This window comes from Canis lupus, chromosome 5 (genome assembly GCF_011100685.1).
Source record: "Canis lupus familiaris isolate Mischka breed German Shepherd chromosome 5, alternate assembly UU_Cfam_GSD_1.0, whole genome shotgun sequence".
NCBI classification, from domain to species: domain Eukaryota; kingdom Metazoa; phylum Chordata; class Mammalia; order Carnivora; family Canidae; genus Canis; species Canis lupus.
This window is the reverse complement of record NC_049226.1, coordinates 86,402,434-86,423,080: the sequence shown is the minus strand read 5'-3', so window position 1 is coordinate 86,423,080 and position 20,647 is coordinate 86,402,434. Positions and strand designations below refer to the sequence as shown.

Below are 20,647 nucleotides of genomic sequence, written 5' to 3'. Positions count from 1 at the left end.
AAAATCAAGACTTATTAATTTTTAACGTATATTAAAAATAATATAGGGAGTTAATAAAATGCCAAATCCTGGGCCCTTCTCCAAATGATTTTGACTTCGTAAATCTAAGATATGCCTCAGGATCCTTTAGCATATGTTTATCATGTGTTAAGGAGGAGTCTGATGGATTTGATCTAGGAACTTCCCTTTCAACATATTTGGGGAGAATATTAAATTCTAAGTTAAAGGCTTTAAATTTGCTCTATTGCTGAACAACTTTGTAGAATCATATAGAATTCCCTGGTTACGGTTCTCTTCTCAGAAAGAAATAAAATAGAATTTCAATCATTTTCAAAATAGATGCAATCTAAAGTCCCCACCGAATTTCATTTAAAATAGCTCTGACTGCAATAGGGTCTTGCCTCCACCCCTCTTTTTAACCTTTGGGTTTTCCATAAGTTTTTTTTTTTCAAAAAAATTTTCCTGCTGTTGAACATAATATGACACTAATGACCTGAATTGCAAAAACAAAACAACTATGACGATTTTAGGAATATGTAAGTTTCAAACACAACAACAGCTAAGTTTCAGAAATTACATGAATGACTAATTTGATTAACGCAACTACCCTAGACCAAAATAAAATCTGTTGGAGCACCATTAGTAAACTTTCTTTACAAATTCTATTTATTGGGATCCCTGGGTGGCGCTGAGGTTTAGCGCCTGCCTTTGGCCCAGGGCACGATCCTGGAGACCCGGGATCGAATCCCACGTCGGGCTCCCGGTGCATGGAGCCTGCTTCTCCCTCTGCCTGTGTCTCTGCCAATCTTTCTCTCTGTGTGTGTCTATCATAAATAAATAAAAACTAAAAAAAAAGACAAATTCTATTTATCAAATAACTGCCAAATCAACATTTTTAGCTTTTTACACATAGAAATACAGAACAATAGATTTATTTTCAAACAGATTTCCTTTGTTTTTCCCAAGAAGAGCACCTCTTCCTTACTCTGTTACCAAAACTGCAAAAGCAAGTTGTTATTGCTGGGCCTATTGAACTATTTTTGGTAGTAGGTCAAAAGATGGAAAGGAAGCTTGATTTCTGATGTTCTTATTGACTAGAATTCAAATAAACTATAAATTAAGTTAAAAAATAAAGAAATGCAGTTGAAATTCCAATCACTTTGTATTGCATTAATTAAAATACCATTGAAAACCCCTATCATCAGCTGTTGCTTTTGCTTGCAAAATAATTGTCCTTTTGCATCAAACTCTGCCCTCCATGTGCTCAAAGTTAAAGGTTTTGCAACTTGATCAGCTTCCAGACAAATTGGTCCAATCTCTTCTTTGTGGACTTGGCTGAGGGCCTGTTTCCTGTAACTACTGTTTTTTCTATCCTTCTGCCTCCTTTCTTTGTTTCCTTTTCCTACCATCAGGGTCCTGAAGTTGCTGAACCACTATTTCCTGGTTTGGCTTATCTCGGTCATGAGCACTTCCCACTGGTCAGACACATTGCTAATGCAGCCAATGACCTCATAAACTGAATAAATCCGAAGATAAAAATGGATGTGCCAATTTAAAAGAGGTCAAGCAGCAAGTGGGAATCAAGTGTGAACAGCAAGCAGATGGTGATTGCATTTCAAAGAGACTAGTACTTCCAAAATACAGAGCTGCCAACATAATTACTATATTGTATTTAAAGAAAATACATTTATAAAGATTATGAATGTAAAGCTCATTTAAAATGTAAAGCACTTAAAAAAATAAAACATAAAGCTCTTTAAGCAGCCTTTATTTTATTTTTATTTGGAAGACTTTACTTATTTATTTACTTATTTATTTACAGAGCAGGGGAGGTACAGAGGGAGAGCGGAGGAAAGAATCCCAAGCAGGCTCCACACTAAACATGGAGGCCCAATGTGTGGCTCAATCTCAGGACCCTGAGGTCATGACCTGAGACAAAAACAAGAGTCAGACATTCAACTCATTAAGCCACCCAGGCATCCCAGTAGCTCTTTTAAATGAAAAGCAGATTTTTGAAAATTTAAGTCACAGTAGATTGACCAATGAATTTCCAGAATAATTTGATATCAAGATGTATATATACTTAATAAATACCCCCTGTCAAATGCCAAGGTTGTACTGATTGCTCTTACACACCTAATTCCTTGTAGTTCTAAAAACCAAGAGGCAAAATAAGTAGACTGTAACCAACGGCATTCCAGATAAAAAACAAAGGTTCAGCGATTACAGACTACTTTCCAAGGTTAAAGTTACAGGGTTGGTTGAGCCATCACTCAAATTGAGTTATCTTTAGGTTATATATTCCCTCTTTCAAAAAGTAACTAAATATGACAAGATAAGAAAGTTCAGAGTGACCAGAGAATATGGTAAAGACTCATGATCAATTGATTTTATCCCAACTTTGAAAGATGCAGTTCAATGTTAAGGAAGTATAGGTTAAAGATCATGAACAAAGATACAAAAATGGGGGCTTTTCATGTTGGCTGAATCCTGAGGACTCTGGCCAGGGAGTAAAACGTTAGTTGAAAGATCTAAGTTGGGCTGAGACAAAGGCTTTCAGAAAAATGTTACTGATGAACAGCTTTTGAGAGAAAAATCTAAATTTAATTATAAGTGTCATAATAATAATAGAGTCAATGTGGGTATTGCATGACTCATGAGTATGTTCATCCATTTGTCCATTAACTTGCTTGAGGCTTTATCCATTCTTGCTTTATATCAAAACAACTGTGACTCAGAGGGATGAATGGGACAGTGCAAGAAAATAAGCTGAGGGTGCCACTGTAGTGACAAGGGTAGTGGTATGGGTCTTTGCAGAAAGCTATGGTGACAGACACACACACAAAGAGGCACCTACTTAGATTTGGGGCACAGACGAGACTATTTTCTGACTGAGCAGAAGCTTGAAAGAGCAGCAGAAGGTGGATATATAAACAGAGGATGGGTACAGAGACAATGTACCAAGGGAAAGGAGAAGCAAATACAAACAAACAGAAATCCCACAAAGTAAACCTCTAAAGCATATCCAGATGCCCGAAGAACCCCAAGGTGTTGAGATGAATGGAACATAAGGCTATAAATGTATTTGGAGGTCATACTGAGGAACCTCTATTTTATTCTGTGAACAGTGGAGACCAAGAAACATAGGTCAATCTGAGGAGAAACCTGATCATATATTTGTTTTAGGAAGATGACTTAGGCTCATCTGGAAAATAGTTATTAGGGGCTGTGAAGGCAGGTGGGAAAATGGTGGCAATTGTGATGGGATCAGGGATGAGGAAGAAGGATAAAAGGATGTTCCTCCTAGAGATACTCTGAAAATGTGTACTTTTTTATTGTCACATTTAAGTGAAAAATAATGTGTGTGTGTGTGGGGGGGCAATTAAAAATACAATTTGATTATCTTCCCCCAAATGGTGCAACCCAATTTGTTTGTTAAACCAAATGGAGTGGATCATTGCACACCACCTCCACTCCCATCCCAATTAAATTAGAAGATCTCTTTCCTTGTTTCTGCTTCTGGAAAGATGTTTCTTTTCCCTATGGCCTGGAGGGAACTGGCCCTTCTTGAGCAGGCAAAGTGACCCTGGGCCTCTGGAGAAGCAGGATCTTTGACCTTGAGACTGCTGCAGCCTTTGAATCACTGTCAAGATGCGGCCGGGGTCCCCTAGAGAGAGACTCAGCAGAACCTTGGAAGGATGAGGAGGGATTTTTAATATGTTCAGAAATATTTATCAGTGCAGAAACTGAATGTTTAGAAGCCGCTGCAATGAAGATTAAATTGGAGCATTCAGGTTAATTGATGGCTAACATTTTACTGAAGACTTTAATACAGGACAGGGATCATTTTCGGTACTTTACGAAGACTTTATTTTATTTTGATAATTCTGTAAGTATTCTATCAGGGTCCAGGGAGAAATGGACCTGGACCTAGGATGCTCAGGGTCCAGGGAGAAAACACGTAGGATGCTTACTTAGGGCAATCCAAGGAGAGATCAATCAAGGGACTGTTTCAAATGTGTGCTTTAGAAACAGGGAAGCCAAAAGATGCACGCGGTATCCCTGGGGTAGAACAAAAGGGGCTCTGTTGCTACCAGTAGCACTGAAAGGGCAAAGAGAGGAAGTGGTAATTATACCAGCACATAGACAGGGGAGGGTGCAGGAGGCCATGTTATGGGAGCTGAGATCACAATGGAGCCATGCCAATGCCTTGACCTTGCAAGAGAACCAGAGCCAGTGGAAGAAACACTATATCAGCGAGAGTGCCAGAAAAACAAAAGGAAACAAAAAACAGTAAGATCGATCGATCTATCTATCTATCTATCTATCTATCTATCTATCTATCTATCATCTATCTATCTATCTCTGTTATTTTTTAAATCAGTTCATGTGATTATGAGAGTTGGAAAGTCCCAAATGGTTAGGGCAGACTGGCAGGCAGGAATCTCAGGCACAATTTCTACATTAGTCCTGAGATAGAAATCTTTCTTCTCTAAAAAAACCCTGTTTTTGCTCTAAAGGTCTTCAACTGACTGGATGAGGCCTACCTCCATTATGGAAGTCAATCTGAAGGGATCAGAAGTCAAGTGATATACATGCAAATCATATCTACAAAATACCTTCACAACAATAGAGTGAGGTTGGAGCAAACAACTGGGCCTAGCCATACAGATACAGAGAATTTAACCAACCGGACTACCCAAACCTCTTTCTTATTAATGGATTTATCCGAGAGGCAAATGTGAAATAGTTTTAGACATCAGATTTTAGACAGTCCATTATGTTTCTCTACAATAAAGTGGGACTCACGGGTGACCAGTGATAACAAATAACAAATATCTTGAAAGTGATCTTTAAGATTTTTATTTTATTTTATTTTTTTAAGATTTTATTTATTTATTCATGAGAGACACACAGAGAGAGAGAGAGAGAGAGAGAGGCAGAGACACAGGCAGAGGGGGAAGCAGGGTCCCTGTGGGGAGCACAACGCGGAACTCAATCCCTGGACCCTGGGGTCACGCCCTGAGCTGAAGACAGATGTTCAACCACTAAGCCCCCCAGGTGTCCCCCTACAGTGATTTTTTAAAAAAAGTTTTTATTTATTTGAGATTGAGAGCACAAGCGGGGATGGGGAGGGCGGTGGAGGAAGGGACAGAGGGGGTGGGAGAAGGCGACTCCCCCCTGAGCAGGGAGCTGAGATCCTGACCTGAGCTGAAGGCAGATGCTTAACCTACTGAGCCACCCTGATGGCCCATAAAGGTTTTTTTTTTTTTTTTTTTTTTCTTTTTAAGGATGTTATTTTCTTTATTGGTATGACAGATGATAGCTACCTCAGCTACCTCATATTCCAGCTCGTTTCTCCCGATAGTTTCTCTGCCTGTTGAGCAACAGCGTTGTTTCCTAGCAGAAAGAAACTCTTAATACCCAAACTCTGCTGCTTGTATCTGAATAGGGATGTTAATTGCTCCAAGGTTTTAAGTTTCTTTGCCTGATCTGTTTTGTGTCATTTTCAAAGTCAAGTTACATCATTTTTTTTTTCTCTTTGAAATGTCCTTATTACCTCATCAGCTTTATTTTGCACAAATTGAGAGTGGCACTTGCGACTCTAATTGCTTGATCTCTTCTTGGTACAGGGAGGGCAGGATGGGCTAAATGTTTTAGATACTGACTTCCAGGGTATAAACCTGTTATTTCCCAACTGCTTTTAGACCAGGGGCTGCCCCAGTTATCCTGTAAAAGACCACATGGTAAATATTTTAGGCCCTGAGGGCCATAGGGCCTAGTCACACCGCAATACTCGGCACTGTCACCGTAGTACTTAAGGAGCCACGGACAACATGGTCAAAAGTGGGAATGATTTTGTTCCCATTACATTTATTTATGAACTCTGGAATTTGAACTTCATATAATTAACCCTCTTTCCTTCACAAAAATTGAAAAATTGTAAAAACCGTTCTGAGCTCACAGGCTACACCATACACACAACAAGCAGTGTGTCAGGTTTGGCCCCTGGCTATAGTTTGCTGATCCTGGGCTTAGGGGAAAATCCTTTTATGAGACCCAAAAGGATATTTCCTAGAGGAGATGCATTGCATATGCTTTTTAATTTTTTAAACTGCTTTATTGAAGTATAATTGATATACATGAAATGCACATACTTAATGTATACAATTTGAAGAATTCACTGCTGGGGAAGCCAAAGATCAGATAGGAGCTGACATTTGTTGTGCATTTATTCTGTAAGGTATTTTATGTAGGTTTCCTCACTTAGTCTCTCGGATGCCTGAGGACACCCAAGTGTTTCCCTCTTCTTTCTATAATTGCTGTTGGCTTCACTGCAAAACTGAGCATGTCATTAAGTAAACAGACTGTGGAGAGAGCCTGTGGGTAGCACCTTCATCTGCTTTATGCAATCCACCAGAGTTGACTTTGGGATCCAGAGGCATCTTGGTCATGACTTTTACTCTTAATGAATAATGAATAAGGAAGTTCAGGCCAATGCAAATCGCTGCAGGAAAGTTACGTGCTTTATTTTCAAGTATTTCAAAAAGCAAGTCCCTAAAATAGTGGTTCTCAAACTGAGCCAAACAATCCTATCACCTGAAAAGACTCTGAAACTCCTAGCATCAAAGCCACCGCTCGAAACAATTACGTGAAACTCTTTGAGGGTGTCAGTTTTTAGAATTCTCTAGGATATTCAAATCTGTAAGAAAGGCTGAGAACTGCTGTTTTAAAACAAGGGTACCGCATTCAAAAGTACAGAATTATAGGTGTAAGATACATACGGATCGTACGAAGCACAAGCAGGCTGTGTGTGCGTATGTGTATACACAAGCGCGTGCACACGCACACACACACGAAAGACTGCCAAAGATATAACATGGTCTGTATTTTCCAGTGCAAAAGAAATTCACCAGATATTTTAATCCTTTATTTAAAAAAGTAATCCTTACCAATTGTCCCTATAGCGACTATGCAACTCCTTGGGGAATTCTTGCCAAAAATACAGTTCTGCGGTTAGAAAATCAGGGAAGAGAAAAGGGGTTTTCAATTCAAAAAAATCGATTATATATGCCTATCTACCTGTCTACCCAGTTATCTAATGAGAGATGAAGGAAGCGGAGCCTGGCTCTCTTGATTTGTGTATAACCCCACACCAGCTGATTTTTGAATCAGAAAATGTGTGGTAGCCAAATCAGTCTACAGGTAGACATTGCACTTTTATCCAAGGCTGCTGTGTCGGCTCAGAAAATGGGTAATGGTGTAATCAGACGTGTGCTTGGGAGGGAAGGTTACCAACGTGTGAGAGGGATGGATTCCCCACTTGTGAGGAGGTGATGAGCTCGAAGCAAAGCAGCAGTCAGGAGGTCATTACCTCCGTGCACATGGGAGCAGCTGAGGAATAAATGGCGAAGCTTCTGTAGAAATGGAAGATATTCAGTGAGGTTTTATAACTGACTGAATGTGAAAGACGGACTGCAAATGTCTCGGCCACTGGAGAAGTTGAGGCATATGGTTTAATTCTGTGATGGATGCCACGATGGCCTTTCCGCGCTGTGGTTTTGTTGACAACAATTAAGTATCTAAACGCTGTCGGATAGGCCAAGGTGAGTGTTTCTTTAATGATTTAGTGATCAAATTAAATAACCTTGTCCTAAGTGAAGCACAGTTAGGGCTGAGACTTACTTTGGAAAATCTTTGGACCCTCCAATTTATGTCAATAGATTTTTTTGCTTGAGACAGTTCATTTGGCGGGCGCCTGGGTAGCGCAGTTGTGGAGTGTCTGACTCTTGGCTTAGGCTGAGGTCATGACCTCAGGGTCCTGGGATAGAGCCCTGTGTTGGGCTCCATCCTCGGCAGGGGGTCAGCGTGGGATTCTCGTTCTTCCTCTTCCTCGTGTGTACACGCACTCTCTCGCAAAATAGATAAATCTTTAAAAAAAGATGATTCATTTAGTTTGCTGCAGGCTATGAGAAAATTCACATGACTTTCAAGAATCAGGCTGTAAACAGCCAACAAGTCATCGTGTCCTGAAAAGGCTATTCTGAATACAGAATATCCTTAATATTTAAGTATAAAATACTCTTAATATTTGGCAATAGACATCCATCCATTGATTAGTCTTTTTATTATTTTTATTTTGGTAAGCAATTTTGAAATTGTTTTAAATGGTTTTAAATTTTTAAATTGTTGCTTTTAATTAACATTTTTTAAAATTTAAATTCAATTTGCCAACATCTAGTATAACACCCAGTGCTCATCCCGTCAAGTGCCCCCCTCAGTGCCTGTCACCCAGTCACCCCATCCCTCCCACCCACCTCCCCTTCTGCAACCCTTTGTTTGTTTCCCAGAGTCAGGAGTCTCTCATGGTTTGTCTTCCTCTCTATTTTTTCCCACTCAGTTCCCCTCCTTTCCTTTATGCTCCCTTTCACTATTTCTTATATCCCACATGTGAGTAATAGTATATATTTGTCTTTCTCTGACTGACTTATTTCACCCAGCATAATACCCTCCAGTTCCATCCATCCATGTTGATGGCTAAGAAATACACACACACACACACACACACACACACACACACACACACACATCTCATATCTTCTTTATCCATCATCTGTCTTCATTCATTCAGCATCAGCTCCTTCCACAGTTTGGCTATCGTGGCCATTGCTGCTAGAAACATCGGAGTGCAGGTGTCCCGGCGTTTCACTGCATCTGTATCTTTGGGTAAATCCCCAACAGTGCAATTGCTGGGTCGTAGGGCAGGTCTATTTTTAACTCTTTGAGGAACCTCCACACAGTTTTCCAGAGTGGCTGCACCAGCTCACATTCCCACCAACAGTGCAAGAGGGTTCCCTTTTCTCTGCATCCTCTCCAACATCTGTTGTTTCCCGTCTTGTTAATTTTCCCCATTCTCACTGGTGTGAGGTGGGATCTCATTGTGGTTTTGATTTGTATTTCCCCAATGGCCAGTGATGCGGAGCATTTCCTCATGTGCGTGTTGGCCATGTCTAGGTCTTCCTCTGTGAGATTTCTGTTCATGTCTTCTGCCCATTTCTTGACTGGATTTTTTTTTTTTTAATTAAGAGTCTACTTTAGTCCTGTCTTTTCTTTTCTTTTCTTTTTTCTTTTTTCTTTTCTTTTTCTTTCTTTCTACATAGTCTCCATGTTTGGTGTGGAACCCAATGCAACGCTTGAACTTACAACCTTGAGGACAAGACCTGAGCTGAAATAGTCAGACCCTTAACTGATTGAGCCATCCAAGTACTCCTTTAGTCCCTAGTTTAAAGATTTTTTTTTATTGAGGCATAACCTGTACACAATAAAATGTACAGATTCTAAGTATAATTTAATGAGTGTTGGCAAATGAATACTTCCACATAATCACCACTTAAACTAATATTTAGAACATTCCCAACAACATCATTCTCTGTTACAGTCTTACTCTCTCTCACCATTATGCTATTTGATATCAATAAGCAGTTCATGATTAAAAAAAATAATATTTTAAAACTTTATATATCAAATAGTATAACAGCTCCATATAAGTTAAAATATGGGGATCCCTGGGTGGCGCAGCGGTTTGGCGCCTGCCTTTGGCCCAGGGCGCAATCCTGGAGACCCGGGATCGAATCCCACGTCAGGCTCCCGGTGCATGGAGCCTGCTTCTCCCTCTGCCTGTGTCTCTGCCTCTCTCTCTCTCTCTCCTCTGTGACTATCATGAATAAATAAATAAAAAATCTTAAAAAAAAAAAAAAGTTAAAATATGATAAAGGTTTGGAAAATTTTACTTAAAAACTAAAATATGAAAAACTTATTTATCTAGGATAATGGAAGCATCAATTACTCCATTAATAAATCGATATAGTATTAATATATGCAGGATGATACAGGCATGTATTTTAGCACATCTTGAAGGAAGAGTTATGTTGAGGCCAACATACTAATAACAACAACAAAGAATCCAGATATTCTCTTTGGGTTGTCTACACATATGAGTACTTCCAAAAGCTCACTTATTTTAAGATGGGCAGTTTATTTCCACGGACTCTAGTTGAAGGTTTGGTGTTTAACTTCAGTCTCCTGTTATGAGGAATTTTATCGTTCTTATTGCCTATGCAAGTTTACTATAAAGGAAAACGTTAATTCTTAAATAATTTCAAGTGATCTCCAGGTTTGATTTTGCCAGAAGCACTGCACAATAAAATATAAAATCCAAAAGGTAACACTTACGACATGATCTATCCTCCATCTGACATGCCCCTACTTGCCGACTGCTCCTCATGTTAGGGCTGCATTATAGATAACTTTGGTCTCCAGTCACTTAGGGAAAGAGGTGGTAATCAAGTATGTGAGAAACATGAATAGCTCTGTATAATCTAGAAGCATTCTAGATTATTGAATTCTTACAGAATTCTTGCAAGTGGAGATGGACTGCAAGATTTCTGATAGGCAAAAGTTTGCTTTTGATTAAAAGTGGGTACTCAGTAACAGTATATGATGATCTCCTTTCTTCCTGCCTGGATCCATTATTTTTCCTCTAGCCCTCCTTTGTTCTAAAAAATAGAAAGTCTTGCTACTGAAATTTTCTGTTTGCTTTCTGTCTCCTCCTAGTTTTATAGGCTTTTTGAGGCAAAGGCCATAATTTATTCAGAGTCCTCCACCTAATACATAGGATTCAGCACTTGGTACACTGGACACACTATATTGTGCCATACACAAGCCCTTCCCTTGTCTTCCCCCCCCAAAAAAACAAAACAACTCAAGAAAAACAGAGCTCTGTATTATATTGCAACAGCTAAGGGTATTTTGAAAAGAAGTTTACTAAAAGCCAGATATGAAAGTCATTTCCAAATGAAAGGTGGTGAGTAACCAAAGGCACAAAAGGATCAAAGGCTTAGAGAGTTATAGTGGTTGGTTTGAAAATAAAGGAATCTTTAGCCAAAAAAGACCAGACGGCTGGAAAGATGGAAACATGAATATTATGAGTAAGAAGAAAACATTGTTCATGGGCATGCGACTTAGATAGCCACACAGGGCTCCATGCTTGGCTTAATGATCTGTTGACACTACCTTGAATTTCTTAATACGTTTTGAACAAGAATCCCCACAGTTTCAGTTTTTACTGAGCTTTATAAATTATGTAGCCGGCCCAAAGGTTTTGTAGGGTGTTGGAGAATTGATTCCACTCTTATCTTCAGCAATTCTTCAATAGCTTTAAGATTTCAAAATATCATATATATGTATATGGACATGTGTACCTTTAAAGCAATGTCTACTCCTTCTATGAAATTATTAAGACTTGAGAAACATATAAAAAGCCCCCAAATTCCCAGAACTTCAACACTTATGAGCTGATATTAAAATTTTTTTAATATACTCATCATGTCCACTTTCTATGTACTTTTCTCTAAAAAGTTAAAATGATTCTCAAACACACCCTCCCACATACACACTTTTCTTTTTTCCTTAGTCTTATACCATAATTACTTTCACAACATTATGCTTAAATGGCTAAATGATAATCCAACCATATGGACATAATATTATTTAACTTTCGCAATCATAATGTTTCAATATTCATTTGATTTAACTGTTATTTTTCTACCCCAGTCATTAAACCTGCCTTTGGAAGCATGTGAGACTTAGAATAAATAACAAGAAAGAATATTGAAAATTGGATTTCCCAAAGAATTAAGGTACATTTTTCCCTATGTGTATAATGAAATATTCATGAAGTAGCATGACCTACTTTTCACTAGGTATTTGTAACATTATTTGATTGTTTTTAAAAGGACATTGATATCTGTGCTTCTCTAAGTAGCATTCCTAGACCAGGTCTCCATAGTTTCATGTGAATCTCAAACGCACTTTCAACAGAATCATTTAGGAAATTGCTTTAGCAACTATTTTGTCATGTTTTTTGGAGACCTGAATTTGTTTTCCTCCAAGGCTGTCAGAGGACAGGGGCACGATTATAAATAAAACTAGTATGACAACTGCCTATTCACTGTGAAATACATTAAGTGCACTACAGCTTCATCGTATAGCCTTTGTAACAGCTCACATGCTGGCCATTACCAAATGAAGTCACTTTTTGTTTTAAGGAATAGAATGTCAGTCAAAGTCCAAGGAATTTTTTGAGAAGTGGATCCTTTTGATTTAAGGTTTGGGCCCTAGACCAAATTCAACATTCTCAGGTCAGATTAAACTTATCTTTGGGTACAGTAGGAAATTAGGGCTCAAATGTGGAATTAAAAAAAAATAGGAATAGTCCAATAAGGGACGCCTGGGTCGCTCAGTGGTTGAACGTCTGCCTTTGGCTCAGGGCGTGATCTTGTGGTCCTGGGATCGAGTCCCGCATCAGGCTCTTTGTGGGGAGCCTGCTTCTCCCTCTGCCTGTATCTCCTCCTCTCTCTCTATGTCTCTCATGAGTATTTTTCTTTTAAAAGGAATAGTCCAATAAGAACTATTTAGAGACACTGATACACTTTTCTCTGTAAATCAAGCAGATGGCCTTTTGCCATTATTGTAACTGCATTCTCACTACTGCATCATGATACCGAACATTCATAAGTCATTTCAAAGAGCACAGAGTCTGTGTAGTGTTTTCTATTAAATAATACGGAAATTCAATTGACAAGTTGTGTATTGGCTGATTTTGTCAAGACCTATTCTGCAGAGAGTATGCTAGTTGACTCTTATTTCCACTATCATTATACTACACAACCTGAAAGAAGACTAGTTGGGGCTCTTGCTGTATGCCAAGGGCTACTCTATTGTCTGCATTCAGTGTTTCATTCAATTCTCATAAGTTTTCTAAGAGGTAGGCATTATTTTCACTCCAGTTTTAGACTCAAGAACCTCAGATTTAGAAACATATTAGAACTTGTTCAAGTTTATATAGCTATTAAATTGTGGAGCTGGGTTTGAGTAATGTTGGTAATATGAAATTATAGTTTGTTTTTAAGATTTTACGTATTTGTTCATGAGAGACACAGAGAGGGTGGGGGGGGAGAGAGAGAGAGAGAGAGAAAGAGAGAGAGGCAGGCAAGGACACAGGCAGAGGGAGAAGCAGGCTCCCTGCAAGGAGCCCGATGTGGGACTCGATCCTGGACCTTGGGACCACGTCCTGAGCTGAAAGCAGACGCTCAACTGCTGAGCCAGCCAGGTGTCATATGGTCCCTTTTTATTAATGATCATGCTGATGTTTGCTTAAACTTTCCAAATTTCCTCAAGGCTAATGTCTTATATAACTAACATGTCATCAAAACCAAGAGATTAACACTGGCATGAAAATACTAACTAGACTATAGAACTTACTTGGATATCAGCCATTTTTATATGTATTATTGAGTGTCTGTATATGTGTGTATGGCATTTTATCACACCTTAAGATGTGTGCAAACACCACTGAAATCTGCTTAACATTTCACTTCTGGGAGAGTACCAACTTGTACCTAGGAACTAATTCAGTCATGTGAAACCCAACTATGGAAGTAAATCAGGATAAGACTTACAAGGCTGGAGTTAGCTTGAAAAGCCTGAGCAGGCATCCACAGAGGAGAGAATCTAGAGATGAATCAAACAAAGTCCTTTAAAAAAGGTGAGGGGTCTCAAGGAAATGACATCAGATGACAAGTGTAAGGAGACAGAAGTAGGATTCAAAACAGGGAACAGATCCAAGGAGCAGGAATTTGCAGAATGTGGTTGATGGTAGTACAAGAGTTTTAAGCTATTGTCAAAATGGAGCTTGTTATTTTTAATGTTTTTTTTTCTTTCTCGCAAGTGTGCACAATTAATGTAAATGGGTAGGATGAGCCCAAAGGAGTAGGGTTGTGATGGAAAGCTTTGATTTCAAATAAACTGTAAAATTGATAGAAAATGTGTTCCAAAACCTGAAACAAGAAAAATAGTATCATTCTTGCATTACAGAGTTCATTCTCCTATCTACTGACAATGAGCTACTTGATGATGGCACCGGTACCTGTTTCTTCCAAGGTGTGACTGAGCCCTGGTTCTATCTGTTATTGAAGGTCAGGGAGGGTTAGCTGGGGAACAGTGAATTGGCAATGGCCAAACTCAGCAATGAAAGTATTGACTCTGCATGCATTGCATGGATGAACATTTGTCAGGATTATCTAGCCACTTTTGATGAAAAAAGAAGACAAACAAAAGAAACAAAAGCAAACAATAAACCTTACAAATATGTCAAAAACTTTTTTTATGTCATTTGTAAGTGGAATGTTTTCCCTTCACTGTCCCACTTTCTTTTTTTTAAGATTTTTTTATTTATTTGACAGAGAGAGGATAAGCAGGAGGAGTAGCAGAGGGAAAGGGAGAAGCAGGCTCCCACTGAGCAGGGAGCCCCACGTGGGGCTCTATTCCAGGATCCTAGGTTCACAACCCAAGCCAAAGGCCGACGCCTAACCAACTGAGCCACCTAGGAGCCACAAATTGGAGCATCTTAAATGTGATTTCTGGTTTTATCATAAAACTCTAATCAGCAAAATTGGAAAACCATTAAAGGAACTCTGAATCATTTGGAAGAAGGGACAATGCATATTTATTCACAAAGTATATACTTCGAAACCAAGAAAGTCTGTCAAATGATCTTACTGGGAGAGCACAGGCTGCTAATCTCATCACTCTAACAAATGTAAGCATTCTACAGTTAGTTTCCTCCCACCAAACCCTGTCAATATATATGCATGATTTGAACACTGATGGACTCCTCACATGGATGCAAATGTGTGTTATTATTGGGATGTATGTTTCCTTATTATTTTCATCAATGTCATAATTGCCATCATAAATAGGATGGTTTCTAGTAGGCCCAGACTGTAGCACACTTTGTGAATAAATATGCATTTTCCTTTCTTCCAAATGATTCGGAGTTCCTTTAATGTAGCACAAAATAAAGCAAACATTTGGGGGAATTTGCAGGATCCAGTAGACATAGTTGATTAGTTGGATCCACAGCCCCATGTCAGTTACTGCAATTTTCCTCCTACACTTAATGTGTTCCTACTGTGATGGTTTTCCAATTGTGCTGATTAGAGTTTTATGATAAAACCAGAAATCACATTTAAAATGCTCTAATTTGGGGCTCCTGGGTGGCTCAGTTGGTTAGACATCGGACTTTGGCTTGGGTCATGAACCTAGGATCCTGGAATAGAGCCCCACGTGGGGCTCCCTGCTCAGTGGGGAGCCTGCTTCTTCCTCTACCCCTTCCCCCTGCTAGTGCTGTCTCGCTCTTTTTCTGTCAAGTAAATAAATAAGATCTTTTAAAAAATGCTCTCATTTGCTATAGCTTTGAAGGAAAAGCCAACTATTGTGGAATTTATTTGTGAAATATTCCCAATCCATCTACTGCTAAAATCAAAGATGCCACGATTCTATCAGGTTGTTCCAGTAATAGGGGCTTAGTACAGAGGAAGTCACAAAGAAGTGAGGGGAGACATCATTTTGGCTCTTGTCTAAGTGAAGATACTGAACAAGCAAACATTTAATATCCACTCTGAGCAATTTTAAAATCAGTAAAATATGTCCACCCTCCAAACAATTCTGGATAGCAGTAAGGACTGAATAGGCAATAGATGTGAGACAGATTTGTAATTTGCAAAAGGTGATAAATGATCATTTCTGTAATAGTCAGCCAATAATGGTTTTCAGTAACTGAATAACCCAAGTACATATTCCTCTGGCCTTTTTATGTCTGAACAAATTCTGTCACAAGAAAATGAATCCATTTCCACATGGTTCATGGATTGCCCCTTTCCTGCACACCTTATAAAACAGCGTCCTTCTTTGTTGGTTAATTAATATTTGAAAATTTTTCCAGAACCCTTAGAAGAAACATCAGATGTACTTAATTTGTAGTTAAGGCACTTAATATAGCGTAAAATATTGTGAATATTGCATAACCATTTATTTGCAAATCTATTTCAAAGTTGGTGAATAAATAACACAAAACAGTGGTTTAGAATCGCAGAGCAATGGTGTCTGAAGTGATCCTTAGTACAGCCAAGAATTGCTTAGCCGCACGGTTGACACTTAAAATATGTCAGTATGTGTGTTAAGTGCATTTGATACAATAATGAGCAGGATAGGACCTCTGACTTCTAGCCCCTTACATTCTAATGAAAAGTCAGAGGTTTAGAAAACAAGTGAAGTCAAATTTTGGCCTAACGATGATCATATTTCAAAACTTTCAATTACTATAGAGGCAATTAACATCTCGGATGTTCATCTTATTTTATTTTTGCTGTTTGATGCAAAAATGTTCTATAAAACCTGGTTCCATTAAGACAATTTCAAATACATAAGAAAAAATGCAGTCTTCATGGGAATTATTAATAAAATATATAGACATTATTTTTTTTTAGTTATAGATTCACTCTTTGTTCTTTCGCTCTTTCAACTCTGACTGTCTCATTAATAATATTGATTTTGCCAACTTGTGCTTTACTGGTATCAATTTGATACTTGCATGCAGAAGACTGTGGCATTGTTATACATTTACACTTGAAAGGTGATATTTATCCATTATTTAATAGCTATCTGTTGTATCTTTCTCCTCCAAAGTATGCAAGAAATAGGCCATAGAATCTTTTATTATGATCAATGCTAATGTTATAAAGTAGAGGAAAAATAAAGCAATAGACTGGAAGTGGAACAAGTAAGCCAGATTTCTGGATGGGGACACATTAACGCAAAATTCAGTTAATGTTCATAAAACACGCCTGCCAGGCACTGTTGTTTACTTCATGTCATAGAAGCTGCATAAAAATTTTTGAGATGAATATTTCTATTCTCTTACAATATGGAGCCTGAGGATGAGAAATTTTAAGCATTTCATCCCCAGAATGGAAATAAAACCACAGTTCAGTTTTCCAAGGTAAATGTTCTATTTTAACATGTTTTGACCTATTGTAAAGGGAGTTGGCATTAATAAAACAATCTGGAAAATTCTAATAGAGTCTTTCTAATTTAAATATTTAAGATGCTTTTTTTAAATAATGAAATTACCTCATTTTAATAGTGATTGAGCATACCTTTTTTTATTTGACTTTAAGAAACTCATTTTTTTTAAAGTTTTTATCACAATTCCAGTTACCGTACAGTATAATATTAGTTTCAGGTGTACAATATAGTGATTCAACACTTTCATACAACACCCAGTGCCCATCACAAGCACATTCCTTAATGCCTATCACCCATTTCACTTATACCATCACCTCCATCGCCCCTGGAAACCGTTGCTTGTTCTCTATAGTTAGGAGTGATTCTTGGGTTGCCTCTCACTCTCGTTCTTTTCCCTTTGCCCCTTTATTTTGTTTCTTAAATTTCACATATGAATGAAATAAAATGGCATTTGTCTTTTTCTGACTGACTTGTTTCGCTTAGCATAATACTCTAGCTCTGCCCATGTCACTGCAAATGGCAAGGATTTCATTCAAAAAAGAATGAACGACCGGCTGAGTAATATCCCATTACACACACACACACACACACACACACACACACACACACACACCCCACTTCTTCTTCATCTATTCATCAGCCGATGGACACTTAGCTCTTTCCATATTTGGCTATTGTAAGTAATGCTGCCGTAGTATCGGGGTGCATGTATTCCTTTTGTATTCTTTGGGTAGATACCTAATAGTGGAATTGCTAGATTGTAGAGTAGCTCTATTTTTGGCTTTCTGAGGAAACTCCATACTGTTTTCAAGTGGCTGCACAAGTTTGCATGCCCACCAGCAGTTAATGAGGGCTCCCCTTTCTTCATACCCTTGCCAATACCTGCTGTTTCTTGTGTTGTTGAGTTTAGCCATTTTGACAGGCATGAGGTAGTATCTCACTGTAGTTTTCACTTCTGTTTCCCTGACGAAGAGTGATGCTGAGTATTTTTTTCATGTGTTTATCAGCCATCTGGATATCTTCCTTGGAAAAATGTCTATTCATGTCTTCTTCCCATTTTTAATGGCATTAATTGTTTTTGAGTGTTTAGTTTTATAGGTTCTTTATGGATTTATCAGATCTATCATTTGCAAATATCTTATCCCCTTCTCTAGGTTGCCTTTTATTATTTCCCTTGATGTGCAGAAACTTTTTATTTTGATGAAATCCCAATAGTTTATTTTTGTTTTTGTTTCCCTTGTCTCAGGAGATCTATCTAGAAAGAAGGTGCTACAGCTGAAGTCAAAGAGGTTACTGCCTGTGTTCTCCTCTAGGATTTTTATGATTTCAGGTCTCATATTTAGGTTTTTTCTTTTGTGTGTGTGTGTGTGTTTAAGATTTTATTTATCCATTAGAGAGAGAGAGAGAGAGAGAGAGAGAGAGAGAGAGAGGAGAGAATGAACTAGCAGGGAGAGCAGCAGAGGGAGAGGGAGAGGGAGGCTCTCTGCTGAGCAGGGAGCCTGATGCAGGGTTTGATCCCAGGACCCTGGCTGGGATCATGATCTGAGCCAAAAGCAGACGCTTAACTGACTGAGCCACCCAAGTGCCCCCAGATTTAGGTCTTTAATCCATTTAAAATTTGTGTAGGGTGTAAGAAAATAGTTCGGTTTTCCCAACATCATTTGTTAAAGAGACCATCTTTCTCCCATTGGATATTCATTTCTGTTTTTTTTTATATTAATTGCCTATATAGTTGTGGGTTCATTTCTGGGTTTTCTATTCTTTTTCATTGACCTATATGTCTAGTTTTATGTCAGTACCATACTGTTTTGATCACTACAGCTTTGTAACATTAAAGCCCAGAATTACGATGCTTCCAGCTTTGCTTTCCTTTGTCAAGGTTGCTTATTCAAGATCTTTTGTGGTTCTATACAAATTTTAGAATTGTTTGTTGTAGCTCTGAAAAATGCTACTGATGTTTTGACAGGGATCGTATTAAATGTCTAGATTGCTTTGGGTGGCATAACATGTTAACGGTATTTGTTCTTCCAATCCATGTGCATGAAATGTCTCTCCCTTCTTTTGGGTCATCATCTTCAGTTTCTTTCATCAATGTTTTAAAGTTTTCAGAGTACAGATATTTCATCTCCATGGCTAGGTTTATTCCTAAGTAGCTTATTGTTTTTGGCCCAATTGTAAATGAGACCAATTCCTTAATTTCTCTTTCTACTGCTTCATTATTTGGTGTATAGAAAGGAAACATTTCTGTACATTGGTTTTGTATCCTGCAACCTTAGTGAATTCATGTGTCAGTTCCAGGAGATTTTTGGTGGAATCTCTTGGGTTTTCCATATAGTGTATCATGTCATCAGCAAATAGTGAAAAATTTTACTTCTTCCCTGCCAATTTGATGCCTTTTATTTCTTTTTGTGGTCTGAATGCTGAGGCTAGACTTCCCATATTATGTTACATGTTGGTGGTGAGAATGGACACCCCTGTCTTGCTCCTGACCTAAAAGCTCTCAGTTTTTCCTCTTTTAGGATGATAATAGGTGTGGGTTTTTCCTATATAGCCTTTATTATGTTGAAGTATGTTCCCTCCAAACCTACTTTGTTAAAGGTTTTTATCGAGAATGGATGTTGTGCTTGGTCAAATGTTTTTTCTGCATCTATTGAAAGGATCATATAGTTCTTCTCCTTTCTTTTATTAATGTGACAAATCATGCTGATTGAATTTAAACATTGAGCCACCCTTACAGCTTCCTTACAGCAAGAAGGAATAAGTCCTTCTTGATCATGGTGAATGATTTTTTTAATGTATTGCTGGATTTGGTTTGCTAGCGTATTATTGAGAATTCTTATATCTGTGTTCATCAGGGATATTGGCCTGCAGTTCTCTTTCTTAGTGGAGTCTTTGTCTGGTTTTGGTGTCAGGGCAGTTTTGGTCTCATCAAATGATTTTGGAAGTTTCCTTTCCAAAAGGAAATCTATTTTTTTTTTAATAGATTGAGAAGAATGGGTATTAACTCTTTAAATGTTTAGTAGAATTCACCTGTGAAGCCATCTGGCCCTGTATTTCTGTTTGTTGGAGATGTCTTCATTACTAATTTAACTTCTTTTCTGGTTATCATTCTGATCAAGTTGTCTTTTTTTCTTCCTGTTTCAGTTTTGGTAATTTATATGTTTCTAGGAATTTATCTATTTCTTTCAGGTTGTCCAATTCATTGGCATGTAGTTTTTCATAATGGTCTCTTGTAATTATTTGTATTTTTGCATTGCTTGTTGTTACTTCCCCTTTCATTTATGATTTTATTTGAGTCATTTCTCTTTTATTTTTGATGTCTAGCTAGAGGTGTATCAATTTTATTAATTTTTTTTTCAAAGAACCAGCTCCTGGTTTCATTGATCTCTTCTATTGTTTTTTTTTTTTTTTTTAAATTTCAATATCACTTATTTCTGTTTTTATCTTTATTCCCTTCATTCTGCTGGCTTTGTTCTTTTCTAACTCCTTTAGGTATAAGATCAGGTTGCTTATTTGAGATTGTTCTTGCTTCTTAAGGTAGGCCTGTATTATTATAAACATTCCTCTTAGGGCCACTTTTGCTGCATCACCAAGGTTTTGGACTACTGTGTTTTCATTTTCATTTGTTTCTGTGTACTTTTTAAATTCCTTCTTTGAGTTCCTGGTTGACTTATTAATTGTTTAGTGGCATGTTGTTTAACCTCCAAAGACCAAATGTTTT

At 38.0% G+C, this 20,647-nt stretch overlaps 1 long non-coding RNA gene across 1 annotated transcript; it reads left to right on the top strand.

Moving 5' to 3' along the window:
* The first annotated feature begins 4,200 nt into the window (after nucleotides 1-4,200).
* LOC111096134 lies at nucleotides 4,201-14,182 on the top strand. The gene is made up of 3 exons (XR_005358961.1): nucleotides 4,201-4,293; nucleotides 11,614-11,699; nucleotides 13,936-14,182. It is a non-coding gene; the product is annotated as an uncharacterized LOC111096134 (long non-coding RNA).
* Nucleotides 14,183-20,647: the final 6,465 nt, after the last annotated feature.